The sequence below is a fragment of the Aegilops tauschii genome, chromosome 2, assembly GCF_002575655.3.
Source record: "Aegilops tauschii subsp. strangulata cultivar AL8/78 chromosome 2, Aet v6.0, whole genome shotgun sequence".
Taxonomy (NCBI): domain Eukaryota; kingdom Viridiplantae; phylum Streptophyta; class Magnoliopsida; order Poales; family Poaceae; genus Aegilops; species Aegilops tauschii.
The window spans coordinates 19,135,635-19,154,521 of NC_053036.3; positions in this window are offsets into that span (position 1 = coordinate 19,135,635).

Here is an 18,887-nt window from a genome sequence, read left to right on the forward strand (position 1 = left end):
AAATGGAAGGAGATACGCCGCTGTCTGTCGCGCGTCGCAACGCGCGAGCGCGAAGGAGTGATTTCGCAACAAAAGTCTAGTATGCGCGTGGCAACTGCGTGCGTGCGCACGCGAGATGTGCGGGGATCGATCGGATGGATCGATCCGGCGAGCATCAGAGAGCGCGGGTGGCTTGGAGGATGGCCTTGTGCAGGACGGCGGCGCGAGATGTTGGGATCGCTGGCATCTGCTGGCTGGGAGGCTGGCCTTGTGCAGGCCAAGGCCCACGGAGCGTACAAAGCCAGGCAACGAGGCCCAGACGGGGCTAGCGTTGTTGCAGGTGCGTGTAGTCGAACCGGATTTGTTTGAGACAAAAAAGGGAAGGACCGAGTCCTCATGTGACACAGAAAGGCAGGAGACAGATCAATTTGGCGATGGGAAAAATCCAACACGTTGGCATCCATCGGATTTAGCAGGAGACATTGATAAGGCAACAGACAACATTGGAGGTTGAGCTAGAGTTACTACACGTAAAGATCAAAAATGTTTTGGTTGAATTGCTACTAGTATTGGGAGATGACCACATTAGGTTTGCTTATGTACTTTGGCATCGTGGAAAGAAGCTCGGTTATTTTTCACAAGGTCAGATGTACGAAGAATCATGACGCCATCGGACATCAGGTTTGAGGTGGAGAAGTTCAACGGAACTGGACACCTTGAGTTATGGCAGACAAGTGTGAAAGATTTGTTCGCACAACAGAGATGCTTGAAGGTGTCGCGGAAAGTCAACTCGGCTAAGATGGAATAATCATGTGATGGATGGTTATTCATGGAAGACGATTTGGGAGACTCGAGTGTGTCGTGCAGCAGGAGAAGATTTGGTTGGGTCGGACTAGACAGCCTGACGAATCGACGCAAGTCGGTTAGTACAGAAGACGGTGTTGGATCGGCGACGACGACATAGGAGCGTGATGCTAATGGTGATCGACTTCTGGGTGTGGAAACACGTGACGCAGGTCTGATGGCTTGTGTGGCTTCGACAAGACTATGGCGCCGGGTTGATTCAAGGTGGTGTACACATGGAGCTTGAAGTCGATGGGGCGCGAGGGTGGACTGATCATATACCATGGAGTCATGTTGGAGGTGGAGCTGGAGTCTGAAAAGTCTGGAACACTTCACCCGGTGCTGATTGAGGGGCTACGGCGTAATAGCTCAGAGAGTCGAAGCCTATTCAGCGGCAAAAAGCGAGTGGCACGTAGTTCGGACTGGAGCCCAGTGGTCTGATGGAAGTGTGAAACTCGTCATCGGTAGGTGATGATCGGTGGTACTGTGCAGTGGGGGTTGAGTGGTGTGTGTTTGTGACCCTTGAGACTCGATCGGGACAACGAAGGCTCGACGCGGTAATAGCGGCGAGGTGTGCGGTACGCACGGGACATGGAGACGGGCCAGGGCTCTGGTGGTCATAAATGTGGTGAGACAACTACGAATTTGATTTGTGATGACTACAAGCAATGGTGAAATTTCTTCAAGTTTCAGACATGCGGTCAAGAAAGGAGCGGTGATGTTGAGTTCAGGTAACTCTTATGTGTGAGTTGTTCACTTTCACGCAGGTCAGTGATCGGTGTGTGATGGAGTTAAATGGACACTCTGGAAGTTGGGAGCACAAACTAGAGTAACAAGGAACTTAATTTTGCTCGAGTGTTGATTGTGGTCAAGAAAAGGAGGGACTACAAGTTGCAGGTGGAGTCACATGGAGTCTTGTAGTAGCAGCGGTGCTCAAGGGATGAGCTCAAGTCCAATGTACATGAAAATTTGACGCATGGACAAATTCAAGGTGGTGAAGAATATTCGTCAAGGTGGAGTTTGTTAGAGTTGTGTCGAATATAGTGTACAAACTAGGTTACAGTTGGACTATGAGTAGTATTGTGTTTAGATAGGATATGGAGTCGTGTCCTAATAGGACACTTGTATCCTGGGCCTCTCATATATAGCGGGCGTAGACACACGATGTAACCTATGCCAACATCATAGCACAGGAATGCAGGGGAAGCCTGTGGCATGTGCCGGCGTCCAGGGCGATCGGATGCAGTATTGTAGCGGTGTCATGGGGAGGAGTGTCCATAGTCAGGCCCCGGGGATGTAGCCATATCGGTGAACCTCGTTAACAAATCTCGGTGTCGTGCTTGTGTGATTGCTTGGTCCTCGGTAGATCGACGGAGCGCCTCGGATTCTTGTTAGAATTGTGTCGAATATTATTGTACAAGGTAGGTTACAGTTGGACTTGGTTTTTTGGACTGTGTGTAGACAGGGTAGGAGTTGTGTCCTGATAGGATACCTGTATCCTAGGCCCCTCGTATATATCGGGGGTAGACACACAATGTAACATATGCCAACATAATAGCACAAGCACGCGGGGGAGCCGGCGGCGTGTGTCGGCGCCCGGGCGGCCGGGGTGCGGTATTGTGACGGTGTCATGGGGAGGAGCGCCCGTAGTCAGGCCCCGCGGATGTAGCCATTTCGTTGAACCTCGTTAACAAATCTCGGTGTCGTGCTCGTGTGATTGCTTGGTCCTTGATAGATTGACGGTGCACCTTGGAATGATTCTAACAAGTGGTATCATGAGCAAGGTTCGAAAAGGCTGTGGAAGTTGATCTGGAGGATCTGCCGCAGAGATCGGAAGTTGATCGGCGTGTGGCCGAGAGATTGAAAGTTGCGGCCACGGTGGATAGCAACTGGTTTGATCGGATCGGCGACATGATCAACCGATCTGCGTGGATTGGCAGCAAGGCAATCGGAAAAGCACGTAGATGCGTCAGCGTGGAGCTCGTAGGATTTCGATCGGACTGGAGGCTTGGGCGGCGTGTACATGGCAACGACGGAACGTACAGCAGCCGAGTTCTCGGCGAGATCGTATCGAGAGAGCAGCAGCGTGCAGATGACTAGGGCAGGCGGCCCGATCCGAGGCGCAAGGCCCAGTGGTGCTAGGCAGGCCCAAGGCCGTGGTGTGCCACGTTCCAGGAGCTGGTCTCCAGCGCGACGTGCACGTTGGCATAGCAGCTGGGCGCTGGCAGCAGCCGAGGCGCGCGGGCAAAGGCCCATGTCAGGGTGGAACGCAGCTGGAGTCTGGAGCGCTAGTGATCGAGGCCCAGGCTAGGTGAGCTACTGTGCGTGGAATATGCATGCGTGGGCGTGGCTGATGCTGGAAGTGCAAAGGCACGAGAGATTTGTTAAGGGAAAACATCGATTCCCTGGAGAGGTGTTGCGGTGTATTGGTACAGGATTCGTTTGGTATCATGTTGATCTCAAGTGTGGAGAAGAATAGAACTAGAAAACTAGTCAAAGAAGTTGTGTTACGGGTGTGGAGCTGAGCTAGTTAATTGTTGAGTGGTTCCTACACGTGCACGGAGACTGCAGGGACTGTTTTTGAGGCTCTTTTCTTGTATGCTAAGGAGATGATGTCATGGCAGCAGCATTGTTGTTCGGTACAGCAATCAAACGGGAGTCGAGGATGGCGATGTGCGTATAAGGCTTGGAGGAGTCTGGAGCGCGCCGTGACAGGATCATGCAAACACAGGGCGTCAAGGCAATGCACAGATTGCGAGGCGGACACGACGTAGGGTGGAGCATGTTTGCAGTCGGATAATTTCGGCTGGGCGGACTGGACTATCTGACGGATCGACGGGGATGTCGGTCAAAGCAGGAGACGGCGGTTGATTTCAGCGACGACGACATAGGAGCGTGATGCTGATGGTGGCCGACTTCTGGGGCGTGGAAACACGTGGTGCAGGCCTGAGGGCTTGTGTGGCTTCGACAGACTATGGCGCGGGGTTGATTCAAGATGGTGCGCACAGGAGAGCTTGAAGCCGATAGTGCGCAGGAGGGTGACACGTACAACCACCATGGAGTCATGTTGAAGGTGGAATTGGAGTCTGATGGACGACTTCACTCTGTGCTGTTGGAGGGGCTACGGCGTAAGAATTCGGAGAGTCGAAGCCTATTTCAGCGGGATAGCGAGAGACACGTGGATCAGATTGGGGCCCAATGGTCTGATGGGGACGTGATACTCGGCATCAGTCGGTGATGATCGATGGTTCTCTGCAGTGGGGTTTGAGGCAGTGGGGGCTAGCTATCCGGGAGACTCAACCAGGACAACAGAGGCTCGACACGGTGATAGCGGCGAGGCGTGCGGTAAGCAGGTGGGACACATCAACAAGCCAAGGCACTGGTGGTCAGACATGTGGTCAGACAAATTGTGCAGGGGGTGCTGAAGCAGTGTTGACGAGTACCAGATTCAAGTTGGTGACTGGGTCGGTTGATGGACAGGAGTTGACCATGGAGAATCTGAGAAAGTGACGGAAAGTCTGAAATTGTCAAAAGCTGAGAGAGTACATGGCCGTATGTTCTGTGGTGTTCGGTGCACATGGCAAAGCGCGGATGACAAGTACAGAAGGAGGCGGAGTGCTATAGCTGTGGGACATGTCAGAGACTATCCAGGAAAAGGGTGAGGCAACTCCAAATTTGACTCGGGTTGACTACAAGCAACGGTGAAATTCCTTCAAGTTTTAGACAGGCGGTCAAGAAAGAGCGGAGATATTGAGTTCAGGTAACTCTTATATGTGGCGTCCAATACGTGAGTTGTTCACTTTCACGCAGACAGCGGTCGGTGTGTGATGGCGTTGAATGGATTCTCCGGAAGTTGGGAGCACGGACTATAGTAACAAAGAACTTAATTTTGCTCGAGTGTTGACTGTGGTCAAGAAAAGGAGGGACTACAAGTTGCAGGTGGAGTCATATGGAGGCTGGCAGTAGCAGCGGTGCTCATGGTGTATCTCAAGTCCAATGTACATGGAGGTTCGACGCATGAATGAATTCAAGGTGGTGAAGAATATTCGTCAAGGTGGAGTTTGTTAGAATTGTGTCGAATATTATTGTACAAGGTAGGTTACAGTTGGACTTGGTTTTGGACTGTGTGTAGCCAGGGTAGGAGTTGTGTCCTAATAGGACACCTGTATCCTAGGCCCCTCATATATATCGGGGGTAGACACACAATGTAACATATGCCAACATAATAGCACAGGCACGCGGGGGCCGGCGGCGTGTGTCGGCACCCGGGCGGCCGGGGTGCGGTATTGTGACGGTGTCATGGGGAGGAGCGCCCTTAGTCAGGCCCCGCAGATGTAGCATATCGTTAAACCTTGTTAACAAATCTTGGTATCGTGCTCGTGTGATTGCTTGGTCCTTGATAGATTGACGGTGCGTCTCGGAATGATTCTAACAATTCTAACAGTCAAGCTGGCACCATATGGAGGATGGCGATACGGAGGTCGACATCACGCAACCCGTTCTCTACTTTGTCGCTCGAAGAGATGCCATTCGATATGGAGACCCGGAGTTCACCGTCATGCCCTTGGCCCACTTCATCGAGCTGGTGACATAGAGGACGAAGACATGGAGCCCGCCTGGATGCAGCCTGCGTCGGTAACGACAACGACATGGAGCTCAACATCGTGCAGCCCGTCGTCTACCTCGTCAGACCTGAGGGATGCCGTTCAAGTAGGCACCATGAAGGACAACGATACGGAGCACAATATCACGCAGCCCATCCTCTACTTCGTCGCGCCAGAGAGATGTCGCTCAAGACGGAGACCCGGAGTTCGCTGTCTTGCCCTTCACTCACTTCATTGAGTCGGTGACATAGAGGACAAAGCCGCGGAACCCGCTTGGATGCCGCCTGCTGACGACTTCGTCAAGCCGCCATGGACGACGATGACACGGAGCTCTTCACCACACCACTAGCGTCCACTTTGTCACACCGGACAGATGCCTCTGAAGACGGCAGGGCGGGGCTTGCGACCATGCCCGTCGTCCACTTCATCACGTCGGCCGCTGCCGAAGACCAGGGGCGGATCTAGAGGGTGGACAGGGTGGGCCGTGGCCCACCCTGGAATTTTAGATCAGCCCATATACTATAGGAGACATAGAGTGGTAAAGAAAAGTAAAAAGCCCATCAGTAGCTAATACCAGTTCAGCACTGCACTGTGGCCCAATACACTTATTAGGCCGACACTCACCACTTGTTCCATTGTCTCAAAAAAAAAAAAAAAAACTCACCACTTGTTCCATTGATTGGTTCCTTCAGACTCGTTACCCAAACTAGCCCAATACAAGCAGCTTGCTCCCTGTTGCTGATTGTCATGTACAATTACCATCGTTGATTTTGCTACTGCACCGTTGTCACATTGACGCCACCATTGCTACATGAAAACTGGTTTTTGTTTCACTTTCCACACAGGAATATTTCTGCAAGTAAAGGATATTGATGTGATGCCTTTTTCCTAACCATGACAGATTATTTGATTCTGTAGGAAATTTCCTTCATTTTTTATATTTCTTTAAGCTATTCGAGTTATCGTCACTATGATGCAAAAAAAAAGTTCTTGCTAATTAGACCTTTTAGATATGACATGGAACAACTTCTGTTTTTGTTTATTTTGAACACCCAAGTTTGAAATCCTAAATCCGCCGGTGACATATCATATTTGTGGTCATTTTTTTTCAACGTGGACCACCTTGTTTTGAAACCCTAGATCCGCCACTGCCGAAGACGACAATACGAAGCTGTCCGCCATCCACTTGTTCGCCGCCATTCACTATGGGCGTGTTTGGTAACATTGCCGATCGAGCCTGGCCCGGTGAGCCTGGCTCTATTCAGCCGGTTTGAGGGGATGTAGGCCAAAAAACCCCAGATGCACATAGTTTGGTTGCCTGCATGCCCCTAGTTGCATGAGACAACCATTTTCGACCCGGCGTTTGGTTGCCCGCATTGCATTAGGCGCACATATGACATGGTGTTTGGTTGCAACCTGCATAAGGTGTTGTCACCACTTCTAACTAGTGGTGAGCTTACCACACAGAATCTGAACATGTAGCGCCATCTACTTAAACAAATGACAGTTCAGCCTAACTACTATCAAATGACAGTTCAAATTATTAAGAGCCGTAGGCTAAATAGGGGATAGTTCATCGGTGTTGCTGCTACCAGATCTACCTCTTCCTCTTCCTCTTTTGCTTCTGCTTCTGCTGCTGCTCCTGCTGCTTCTTGTTCTTCTTCCATCTTCTTCAAATCCTTCATTGACCTCTGTTAAGCCACATCGCCTCTGCCCACTCCAACCTTTTGTTCTTCCTAGCATCATTGTCAAATGCCTCGAGACCATGGCCGGAGCTAACAACATCGTCAGGCTCGACATCTTCCTCCTCAGGCACGTGTTCATAAAAGCCCCACTGGAGGATCCAGTTGTGCAGAATGCAACAAGCAAGAACTAGCTTAACCTGAGTGGTGTATTGGTGGAATGGCTTCTGACCTAGGATCTTAAACCTATTCTTCAGAGCTCCAAATGCCCTCTCAACAGTTACTCTAAGGCTGGAGTGTCTGAGATTAAACAGCTCCTATGCAGTCCTAAGATAGTTCCTACCAGAGAACTCGTTGAGATGGTACCTGGTTTTCCTGAAGGGTGGAAGAATACCCGGCCGACATGCATATTCAGCATCTCCAAGGTAGAACTTGCCGTCAGGGATGTTGATCCCATCAGGTCGACTCATGCTGTTAGTGAGAATGTTAGCATCATGCGCTGACCCCTCCCAGCCAGCCAGCACATATGTGAACTTCAGATCAAAGTCAACAGCAGCAAGCACATTCTGGCTTCTGTAGTGCTTCCTCCCCCTGTATGCTGCTGACTATGACCTAGGAACTCTGGCAGTGACATGAGTACCATCTATTGCCCCAATGCAATCCTGAAAATGGCATCACAAGCCTATGTTAGTGCTCAACTTGAACAATACAAGCATGTCAAGCCATGAAAAGTGTATATTGTCAATGCTCACCTTGAAATATGGATACCATCTTGGGCTTCCGCGAATCTTGGGTGGAGTCTGGCCAGATGGTCTCCTGATCATCTCTCCTCTAAGCTCCCCAATAGCAAAAAACACCTGCTTGAAGTACCTAGAGATGGTCTCCATTGATCTCCTGAACGTGTTGTGAATGACCCTGAACCTCTGGTTATGGCCAACAACATGGAGGAACATGGCCACTTGCTCTTCGACACTGGTGTTGATGCTACCTTGTAACAGCCCCCTGCTCCTGAAGGTCTCGACATGCCTGGCAAATGGTGCTCTTTTCATTCTAAGCATCCACAGAGCCTCGACGTCATTGCAGTTGTAGATGTAGTTCAGATTTTGGATCCTCTCCTGTTCCCGGGGAAACAATGGACCATAACGGATCAAAGGTCTCCCAGCACGACGAACAGCTCTCTGGTGCATGAACATGACCCATGCCTGAATCACACTAATCAGTGCTGCTGCCTGGATTATCAGCCTCATCCGTGCGTCCGTAACCTAGTCGACATCGACGGTTCGTTCAGTGGGAAATCGATCCTACACCTAGCTTAACGGCCTAACCACTTAGCTAACAAGGGGGGTGATGATTACCGGCATCGGACGAGGACGGCATAGGGGGAGCCATGGCACAGACTAGGTCGACCAGACGGTGGCCAACAGCAAGGGCAGCACCAGATCCGCCGCAAACGCCGCCGCCGCCGCCTATAGCTCAGATCTAAAATCGCAGCCGCCGCCGGTGGTGAGGCAGTGGGGAAGAAAGGGGGCAGTGGCTATGGGTGAGCGAGTGAAAGGGGAGTGAGGTTAGATTTGGCGCCGGGACGGCGCGCCAGATTTTCATCTCCCGCCATCCCCCCTCGCCCTCGCCTCGCTCCCGCCCGTGCGACCTCACGCCGCACTCAGCCTGGCTCGCGAGAAACTGCCGATCCAAGTGTTTCCAGCGAGCCAGGCTCTGGGCTACTTTGAGAAGCGTGCGATGCATGTCCAACAGGAAAACCGGGCAACCAAACAGACCTCTCCCTTCCTGCGCGGGCCTGGTTGGGCTCGATGCGGGCAACCAAACACGCCCTATGAAAAACAGAGATGCGCAGGAGCTGCCAACCAATCCAACTTCCGCAGGACTGTCAATGGAGCGTAACATCATCAACACCCCCGCTGGTCAAGCTCCGGTTGCCGCTGCCGTAGCAAACAAGACGAGGAGGACACAGAGGGCCGCTCCCCTGCGCAAAGTCTTTTTGAGCGTTTTCCGTATGTGCCAGCAATGATCTCGCCATTGAATAGCTGTTTTAAGATTCGGTCCACGAAGAACAATGGTTGATCTTTTCGTTGTACAAAATGAATACTAAAGTAAATACAGCTATTGGCCCACATTTTTTGTCGCTACATCGCAGGCATGGATGTGACAATTCACTCTCTATCTCTTCTCTCACACACGTATGCATATGTCTTGTCTTCCCCCGGGAAACAAATCCATGAACTTTTCCGATGAAAAACATTTATATCTTTTAAAATATAAGTTCATTTGTGAAATAGTTTATATGTTTAAACTCCTGGCACAAAAACCTTTACAAGTAAACCAACTATGGATATATTTCCAACACATTTAAATTTCAACATTTCATGTCTCGTATGTGAAACAAACCTACTTCACTTGAAAATTGTGATTTTTGTGAAACCAGGCAAAGGAAGTTAAATATCAGTTCGGATAATGAAAAAAATGAAACTGAAATGTCAATTTTATGAAACTTATTATTTGGAAATGTGTAACATTTTATTTTCAAAAGAGTGAAATATGTTATTTAAAAAATGAGAAACTGAATAGACGTGTTTTTTTATGAAACAAGCCAGTGAATAATAAAATGTAGCTTCTGAATTGTGAAATATAAACCACAAAATGTTAAATCATAATGTATAAATGTGAACTGATTATTTCAAAAGAGTAAAATATGTTTTTATTATGTAATTAAAATGGATGTGATTTTTGTGAAACATGAGAGTGAAATGTAAAAATGTAGGTTCTGAATTGTGAAATACTAACCGTAAAATGTGAATTATAATGTATAAATATGAAACTGATTATTTCAAAAGAGTGAAATGTGTTTTTTCCAAAAATATGTAATTGAAATATATGTGATTTTCGTGAACCAAGCCAGTGTGAAGTGAAATGCAGGTTCTGAATTATGAAAGAGTAACTATATAAAGTGAAATTCTATTATATCGTTTGTGAAACTGATTATCTGAACACGTATAATAGTTTACTTCAAAAGAGTGAAATATGTTATTTGAAAAATGTGCAATTTAAATAGGTGTTTTTTGTGAAGCGAGCTAGTGAAAAGTGAAATGTAGGTTCTGAATTGTGTAATAGTCACTATGCAAAGTGAAATTGTAATATATCGTTATGAAACTGATTATTGGCGAGGCCCCCGTGCAACAAGACCATCCCGATCGTCAAAAAAGAAAGAAAGAACCAGGCACGACAACTTGCTCCTGATGTGCAAGTGTGTGCGTACAAGGCCCAGTCTGCGTGCCCGCGTGAAGATCGACAGTCGGCTAACTCATCAATGGAGGTCGCCGCCTGCAGCGACGAGCGCCTAGGTTTACGCCACACTTGGAGGACGTCGCCCCACATGGGCGCCCGCATCCCGCTCGAGAAGGATGATGTCCCGCCATGGTGCCACCCATGTCACGCTCATCGGAGACTGGAGTCGAGAAAGGTGACGCCACCCAAAGACAAGGCGCGATGGCTAGGCGAGGCAACGCGACTTCAACAACAACAACAACGCACCTCGGCGAACTTGTGAAACGATGCCTTGACTATGCTGACTGCCGTGGACTCAGCGTCTGGCCAGAACGAGGCGTCGACTTCGCCGACTATGCTGATGTAAGCTGCGTTTTGGCTTTCGGTTTGTGATTTTTCTCGGTCCTAACCGAGATGGCCGAAATTCGTCCATTTTAAAAATTTCGGCCAAACCTCAGACGAAATTGTGAAATCAAAATTTGAAATTTGACCAAAAATTAACCAAATTTCGAGCCAAAAAATGAAATCAAGTGGAACAAAAGTTAACTATCAGCATAACCCTTAGGAGTACAAAATATAGTGTTTGGCAGATTAGTACTGGGGATTAAAAACAGCATCAAAAAACCCTCACGGATTAGTTCAAGACCTGACAGTCCACACAAACATCTTGCAAGAAAAGTCAATGCAGAGATCGCCATGGAGCAGCATGACACAAGGCCTCACAACCTCGATCTTCCTGTGAGAGGCCACATGCCACAGAGTTAAGAAGGGGGGGGGGGGGGGGGGGGGGGGAGCCGGGGAGGCGCGCCTGCTGCTGCGCAGCGCCGCGGCGGCGCACAGAGGAGGAGTAGGCTGAAATAAGATTCTTTAGGATTTGGGTGTACCAGTTGAGCGTTTTAACTGAGGCAAACCATACTGGGAACCATCCAGAACTTGGGCTGGGCCATAAAATTCAAATTGGGTCAAAAATATTTGACCGATAAAGACATTTACGGGGCCAGGCCGAGATGGCCGAATTTCGGCTGAAATCTGATTTTCTCGGCCGGAAATCAAAACACAGGATGAGCAATGCGACGGTCTTACACCGATGCTGGTCTCCACTGACAATTACACCGGCGAGGCGTAGCCCTTGCATACCTCGACGGAGCCACTGGTCGTTGAGAAGTCCGAGCCGAGCATGAATCATGCTACCCTAACAACGACTACTCCAACGGCATCAAGACCGACAAGTCGCAATGCCGAGGGCGGGTGTGGCCACCGCAAAGGCCACGCTACTTTGCAGAGCATGTACCAGCGAGGACCACCATCATCATGCATGGAGAACGTGAAGTGAAGACAACAAAGACGACCACACAGCTCAATCAGAGGTATCCCGCGGTGCAACCTGTGGGAGTAATTAACCGGGAGCCTTCCGAGGCCCCGAGAACCAGGAGACCACATAACCGCCGGAGTTAGCCTGGCCATGCTAGTAGCCACGGAGCGCACTTTTCATTGTGGGGTCTTGTAGCTTTGTTTCTCCAGTGAGATTAATGAAATACTTGCTTCGAGTCCCACATTCCTTGGTGTACTTTGTACACTAGCACGCCTGCATACTTTTTTTTTATCTTTCTCCGGAGTATGAGAGAAATACACTCCCTCTTCCTTTCTCATAGAGTTTTAGAATATTTTTCTCGTGTCAAACAATTAATAAAAAATGATTATGATATTCCTGACTAACAATTAGCACTACTACACAAATGCTCATATTTGATGTTTGATTTGTGCGAAAAGTCAACCAAAGTGTTCTTCTTATCAACTAGCAAAGTGGCCCGCTCGATCCGCGGGCTAGGATTTTAGAAAGTTCAATGATGTGAACATATTATGTGATTTGTCTAAAGGAAAATTGCAACCAAATATGAGACTAAGTGCAAATATAATACTTTTCTAACATGTGCAGGAAACAACTTAATGAAGGTAAGTTAAATATGTTATTATGTTTCAGCCGACCAAGTCTTGTCCTAGGTGTATGTTGTTACATTAGTGTCTCATGAATTTAGCTCAAAGCGAACATTAGTAACTTGGCAACATTTGTACTATTTGGTATTAAATGAGTACACCTAGCTATTTTAGTGCAAGATTATTTTTATGATGTCGCTTGTATGATTTATTGTAAATTATTTGAACTTATTAATCTTCGGGATAGTTTGAACCAAAACTTGGTTATTTGTTATGAAGTGTGAGGCTTCTAACCTAACTAATCCAACCCAAATAAAACACTTTTTACATGATTATACTATAAAATAAACTTATTGCTATATTTTCTTATTTATTGGACGAATATTTTTTTTAACATTTTCTGCGTAAAATGCTAATATAGTGCCAATATCTTTACCTCTGGTGGGATAACGGTTTGAGATTTGTATCCGTTAGTTATCCATAGTTTGCCTACTTAATTTGTTGTATTGTTTGTCCCAGTGGCAGGTTGGGCACAAAGACATAATATCAGTTTTCGCAAATAAGTTATGTCTCAGAAATTGACACGATCTCCAGCGTGCACCTTTGACTACAATGTAAAATCTTTGATTATATATTGCTCGCAGGGCATGTTTAACAGAAAGATGTGAATTTTTATCATTATGAACAATTACACATGACAAATCAAACTGTATTATTTTTACATGAAAAATATAAAAAAATAAGTACTCAAAGTTAGATAACATTAGTGCATGTTATCAATGCCATATATTTATGAATATAAGGCCCTGTTTGGTTCATAAGTCGTAGGACTTTTTTTAGTCCCAACTTATAAGTCCCAAGTCTCTAAAAAGTCCCTACCTGTTTGGTTCATGGGACTTAACATGGACTAAAAGACCATATTACAACTATAAGTCCCTATAATACTCTCCTTGAGAGTCTTATTTCATAAGTCCCAAATGCCCACTTTAAGTCCCTATAAGTTCCTCCTGTTTGGTTTAGATGGGACTTAAAGAGACTTTTTTAAGTCCCTACACCAATAAGTCCCTGTAACCAAACACCCTCTAAGATTATTTACCATATTTTATTGGTATACTATTTGTATTGATATTTGTGATTCTAGTTAAATAATTTCATGGTGCTTCAGTAGATTGACATGTCAAGGATGTGCATGTCGCTCTTATCTTTTTTTGGATCGCAAATGCTTCGATTGTGAATTCTCACATGCATTAAGCTGCACATTAAATAAAGAACCAAATTTTCTGGTGTATTCTTTCTGAAACACACTCATCATTCTCAAATGCTAATTCTGTTTCATTTTCCCACCACTGCATCCCGTGAAAATTGACCTCGTCTCCTAGATCAAATCACCACCGCTCTCCCTAATTTTGCTCACCTACAAATAGAGTATGAGAAAAACTGACGCTGGATCACGCTCTAACGGCTGAGTTGGAGATGTCCATGCAGTTGGGGCCTTCCAAGTAGGCCTAGGGGCCGGCCAAAACTTTTTTTTGCTGGAGCATCGTCTAATGCTTTGGGCCGGCTTGGATTCGCGCGAGCGTTTTGTTTCTTTGTTTGTGGGCTGGGGTAGGTGCTCGTGGAGCCACAGTAAATAAATAGGTGGAGGAGAAGAGGAGTAGAACGCTGGTCCATCACTACTGCAGGATGCTGCTAACGCGACACTACGTTCAGAGACACTTCGACGAAACTGTGTGCAATGCAATAATCGCAAACGATGGTGTAAAAAAACAGTGAAAAAAAGGTGTAAAACGTTTGCGATGGGGGATGCATCAAATACGGTTCAGATTTTAGTTGTGTGTGCGATGCAGGGCATACGGTTCAGTTCAATTAACTGTTTGCGATGAGGAGGAACAAAAGAAACGAGCAGCCAAATGGAGGTGTGTGCGATATACAGCATACGGTTCACTCGGATGAACTGTTTGTGATTAGGCAACACAAAAGAAACGGTCAGCCAGATCAAGGTGTGTGTGATACACGGCATGTGGTTCACTCGGATGAAATATTTGTGTTGAGACAAGAGAACAGAAACGGTTCAATCTAACAAGATATGTGTGATACGCGGCAAACAGATCTGTAATCAGAAATATGTGCCAAGACCGATAATAAAACAGACGGTTGCTGCTAATAAGACATGTGTTGTGCGATGGGATTGTATATAGAACAACAACATTATATACACACTTATAAGGACATGGTTGTATAATCAAATTAAACATCCACTTACATAGGTGGCTACTACAACCATGGCATTTGCACACACCAAAATAAACTGTTACATGCATAATTACATAGGTGGCTACTACACACATGATATTTTCACACACCAATAAAGTAAACTATATATTACATGCATGATTAACTAGCATAAACGATTATCTGATCATCATCTACTTCTTGTGACGCTTGCTATGCTTGTGGCTCGATCCGAGCTCGTCAATTTGGGTAACGAGGCACTTCCTCATGTCAATGATCCGCCTGTGCATCTCGTAGCATGTGTACACGCTCTTGGCCGCGAACCTGAGGTGAGGTTCATCCAGTTGCCAAATCCAGGCCCTGTGCCAGGATAGGGGACTTGTTCTCTGGGCATCCTACTTTATCTTTTCGTAGTAGGGGTCGATGATGGCCGAGGACAGTTCGACCAGGGAGTCCTTATTTGTGCTGCCCCGGACCCTGTAGTGTTCACGGATTTCGACAAGGTTCTTGCAGGCCAATCCCGTAACACTGAGCGCTTTTACATCGTCGGTGGTTTCCACCGTGGCGAACTTGTAGTCGGTGTTGTTGACAAACCTATTGAAACGGTCGCAAGGCTCTGTGGCCATGCAGTAGTGGTAGATGAGGACACGATGACGCACGCAGAACTGAGCGACGGCAACCTTCTAATCTACGCCAGGACGACCGGCGGTGTACTGGAGGTCGATGCCGACCACCTTGTACTTGTCTCGAGCAAGCAACTGCTCAACGCTGTTGATGTAGTCGTCCACCACGGCCGGGTCGATTGTGTACACCACCGAGAGATCTGTCTCCCTCGCGTGGGTCTCCACCCTATGCTCGCCGAACTCCATTGGAGCGCCGCTAGACATCCCCTCTCTATGTGTCGTCGTGGGTGTGCTTGTTGTGTTATGGGGCTCCATCGAAAGGTTGAAGAGACTAAGGTTATAATGGCCGCAATAATTAAAGGGAAGCCGGACGGCCAGGGATATCGGCAGGCCCTGATGGCAGTTCTAATTTGCAGCGCGTAAATCCATCGTGCCGCACGTAACTGCATCGCGTGGCAACGCGCGCAGCGCAACCGCATGCATATGGGGCCCCTGGCGTGATCGTGCGCATGCCCAACCGCTGGCAGAGCGTGCGCGGAGGGACGCAAGCAGAGCGCTCCGCGGTCGCCTCAATGGCGAGCAACCATATATATATGCATATAGCAGTTGAACACGCAAGGAAAAGGTGTCCACAAGCACAGCGTGCCGACGGACGCGAGCAGAGCGCGCCGCGGCGCCTAACGGCGAGCAGAGCTTGCCGAGGGACGCGAGCAGAGGCCGGCACAATGATAGGTGGCAAATAAGACGAACTGTGCGAGCGATGCCGGAGACATCAAGCACGAATCAGATTAGAGTTGCGTGTGTGATATGTGGCATACAATTGATCCATTTGAGCTGTTTGTGATGGAATAAGCCGTGTGTGTTGCAGGCAAACGCTTGCTGGTATATAACCTTAAATTTAACCAAAAAAGTGTAAATGCATGTTTTCTTTTGGCCAAACGGTGGCTCGAAGTGGCGCAAATGAATCGTCGGTGAGCCCGTTCCCGCGCAACCTTGCAGGTTCCCGCGCAAGCTTCCCGCCCAACTCGGTGAAATCCCCCAAAATCCCAATGCTTACCTGCCTGCTATAAAAAACCTCACGGCCGGCGAGTCCTGCGTCGCATTTTCCCCTCCCTCCCTGTAGCTTATCTCGTCTGCTTCTCCCACAATCGCCAATGGCACCGGTCCATCGTCGTCGCTCAGCCACTCCGCCGTCATCAAAGGACAGCTCCAGATGGGAGGCTACACTGCGGCGGCGGTGCAGTCCCCGGCGTAGTGTAGTGCGCGTGGCGTCCCTATTGGATGTGCGCGGAACACCCATCACACGCTCCGCCGCCACTGCCCGTCGGCAGCTGTTGCCGGCCACCATTGCCGCCACACCACGGTCGAAAGCCAGGGCCATCTCCCACTCCGCCGCTGCTGCCGGAAGGCGGGAGGTGGCCGTCGTGGCCGCCACCCCACTACCGGCCACCGTGGCCATCGCCCGCTCCGCCACCGCGGCCCGAAGGCGGGAGGTGGTGGTCGTGGACGCCACCCCATCGTCGGTCACCAGCCCACCGTCGACCGCCGGGATCATCACCCGCTCCGCCACCGCCGCCCGAAGGAGGGAGGCCGAGGTGGAGGCCCGCACGTGCGTCAGCGACCTTGCGCGCTACATCGAGTTCCTGCGGGAGGACGAGGAGCGCCTCGTCGAGCACGCAAAGAGCCTTACCACAGTCATGGCCGCAACACACACCGACGCAAAGGCGAGGAATCAGGAGATCTATGAGCAGTCCGGCCGCTTCGAGAGGGATCGTCTGGAACGGCAGTGGGCATTCGAGCTGGCGAGCGTTGCTGAATGTGCAGCAGCGGCAGGCACCGTTTTGCATTTGTCTAGCTCATCGGTAGGCTCCTCCTCCTCCTCTACCTCTTACTGAGCGTTGCTGAGTGTTCTAACTAAAACATTTGCGATGAGTGTTTCTTGTTTAAAAACCGTATTAAACTGCGGCTTGGGCGCCATTAATGTAGAGGATGCGAGCAAGGCGGGCGGCCATGGAAGTCAAAGGGCTCGCTTCCCGGTGAGCCTACTGTTGGGGAACGTAGCGGAAATTCAAAATTTTCTACGCATCACCAAGATCAATCTATGGAGTAATCTAGCAACGAGGGGAAGGGGAGTGCATCTACATACCATTGTAGATCGTGATGCGGAAGCGTTGCAAGAACGCGGATGAAGGAGTCGTACTCGTAGCGATTCAGATCGCGGTTGATTCCAATCTAAGCGCCGAACCACGGCGCCTCCACGTTCAACACACGTGCAGCCCGGTGACGTCTCCCACGCCTTGATCCAGCAAGGAGAGAGGGAGAGGTTGGGGAAGACTCCATCCAGCAGCAGCACGATGGCATGGTGGTAATGGAGGAGCATGGCAATCCCGCAGGGCTTCGCCAAGCACCGCGGAGAGGAGGAGGAGGGAGAGGCGTAGGGCTGCGCCAACAGAGAGGAAGTCTCATGTGTATGGCAGCCCCAAAACCCCACTATATATAGGGGAGGGGGAGGGGCTGCGCCCCCATCTAGGGTTCCCCCCCAAGGGGTGCGGCCAGCCCTAGATGGGACTTGGGGGCGGCCAAGGGGGGTAGTGAGGGGGGCGCACCACTAGGTGGGCCTTAGGCCCATCTGAGCCTAGGGTTTCCCCCTTCCCCCTCTTTCTGCGCCTTGGGCCCCTTGTGGGAGGCGCACCCGCCCACCTAGGGGCTGGTCCCTTCCCACACTTGGCCCACGCAGCCCTCTGGGGCCGGTGGCCCCACCTGGTGGACCCCCGGGACCCTCCCGGTGGTCCCTGTACATTACCGATAGCACCCGAAACTTTTCCGGTGACCAAAACAGGACTTCCCATATATAAATCTTTACCTCCGGACCATTCCGGAACTCCTCGTGACGTCCGGGATCTCATCCGGGACTCCGAACAATATTCGGTAACCACGTATATCTATTCCCTATAACCCTAGCATCATCGAACCTTAAGTGTGTAGACCCTACGGGTTCGGGAACCATGCAGACATGACCGAGACGTTCTCCAGTCAATAACCAACAGCGGGATCTGGATACCCATGTTGGCTCCCACATGTTCCACAATGATCTCATCGGATGAACCACGATGTCGGGGATTCAATCAATCCCGTATACAATTCCCTTTGTCAATCGGTATGTTACTTGCCCGAGATTCGATCGTCGGTATCCCGATACCTTGTTCAATCTCATTACCGGCAAGTCTCTTTACTCGTTCCGTAACACATCATCCCGTGATCAACTCCTTGGTCACATTGTGCACATTATGATGATGTCCTACCGAGTGGGCCCAGAGATACCTCTCCGTTTACACGGAGTGACAAATCCCAGTCTCGATTCGTGCCAACCCAACAGACACTTTCGGAGATACCTGTAGTGCACCTTTATAGCCACCCAGTTATGTTGTGACGTTTGGTACACCCAAAGCATTCCTACGGTATCCGGAAGTTGCACAATCTCATGGTCTAAGGAAATGACACTTGACATTAGAAAAGCTCTTAGCAAACGAACTACACGATCTTGTGCTAGGCTTAGGATTGGGTCTTGTCCATCACATCATTCTCCTACTGATGTGATCCCGTTATCAACGACATCCAATGTCCATGGTCAGGAAACCGTAACCATCTATTGATCAACGAGCTAGTCAACTAGAGGCTTACTAAGGACATGGTGTTGTCTATGTATCCAC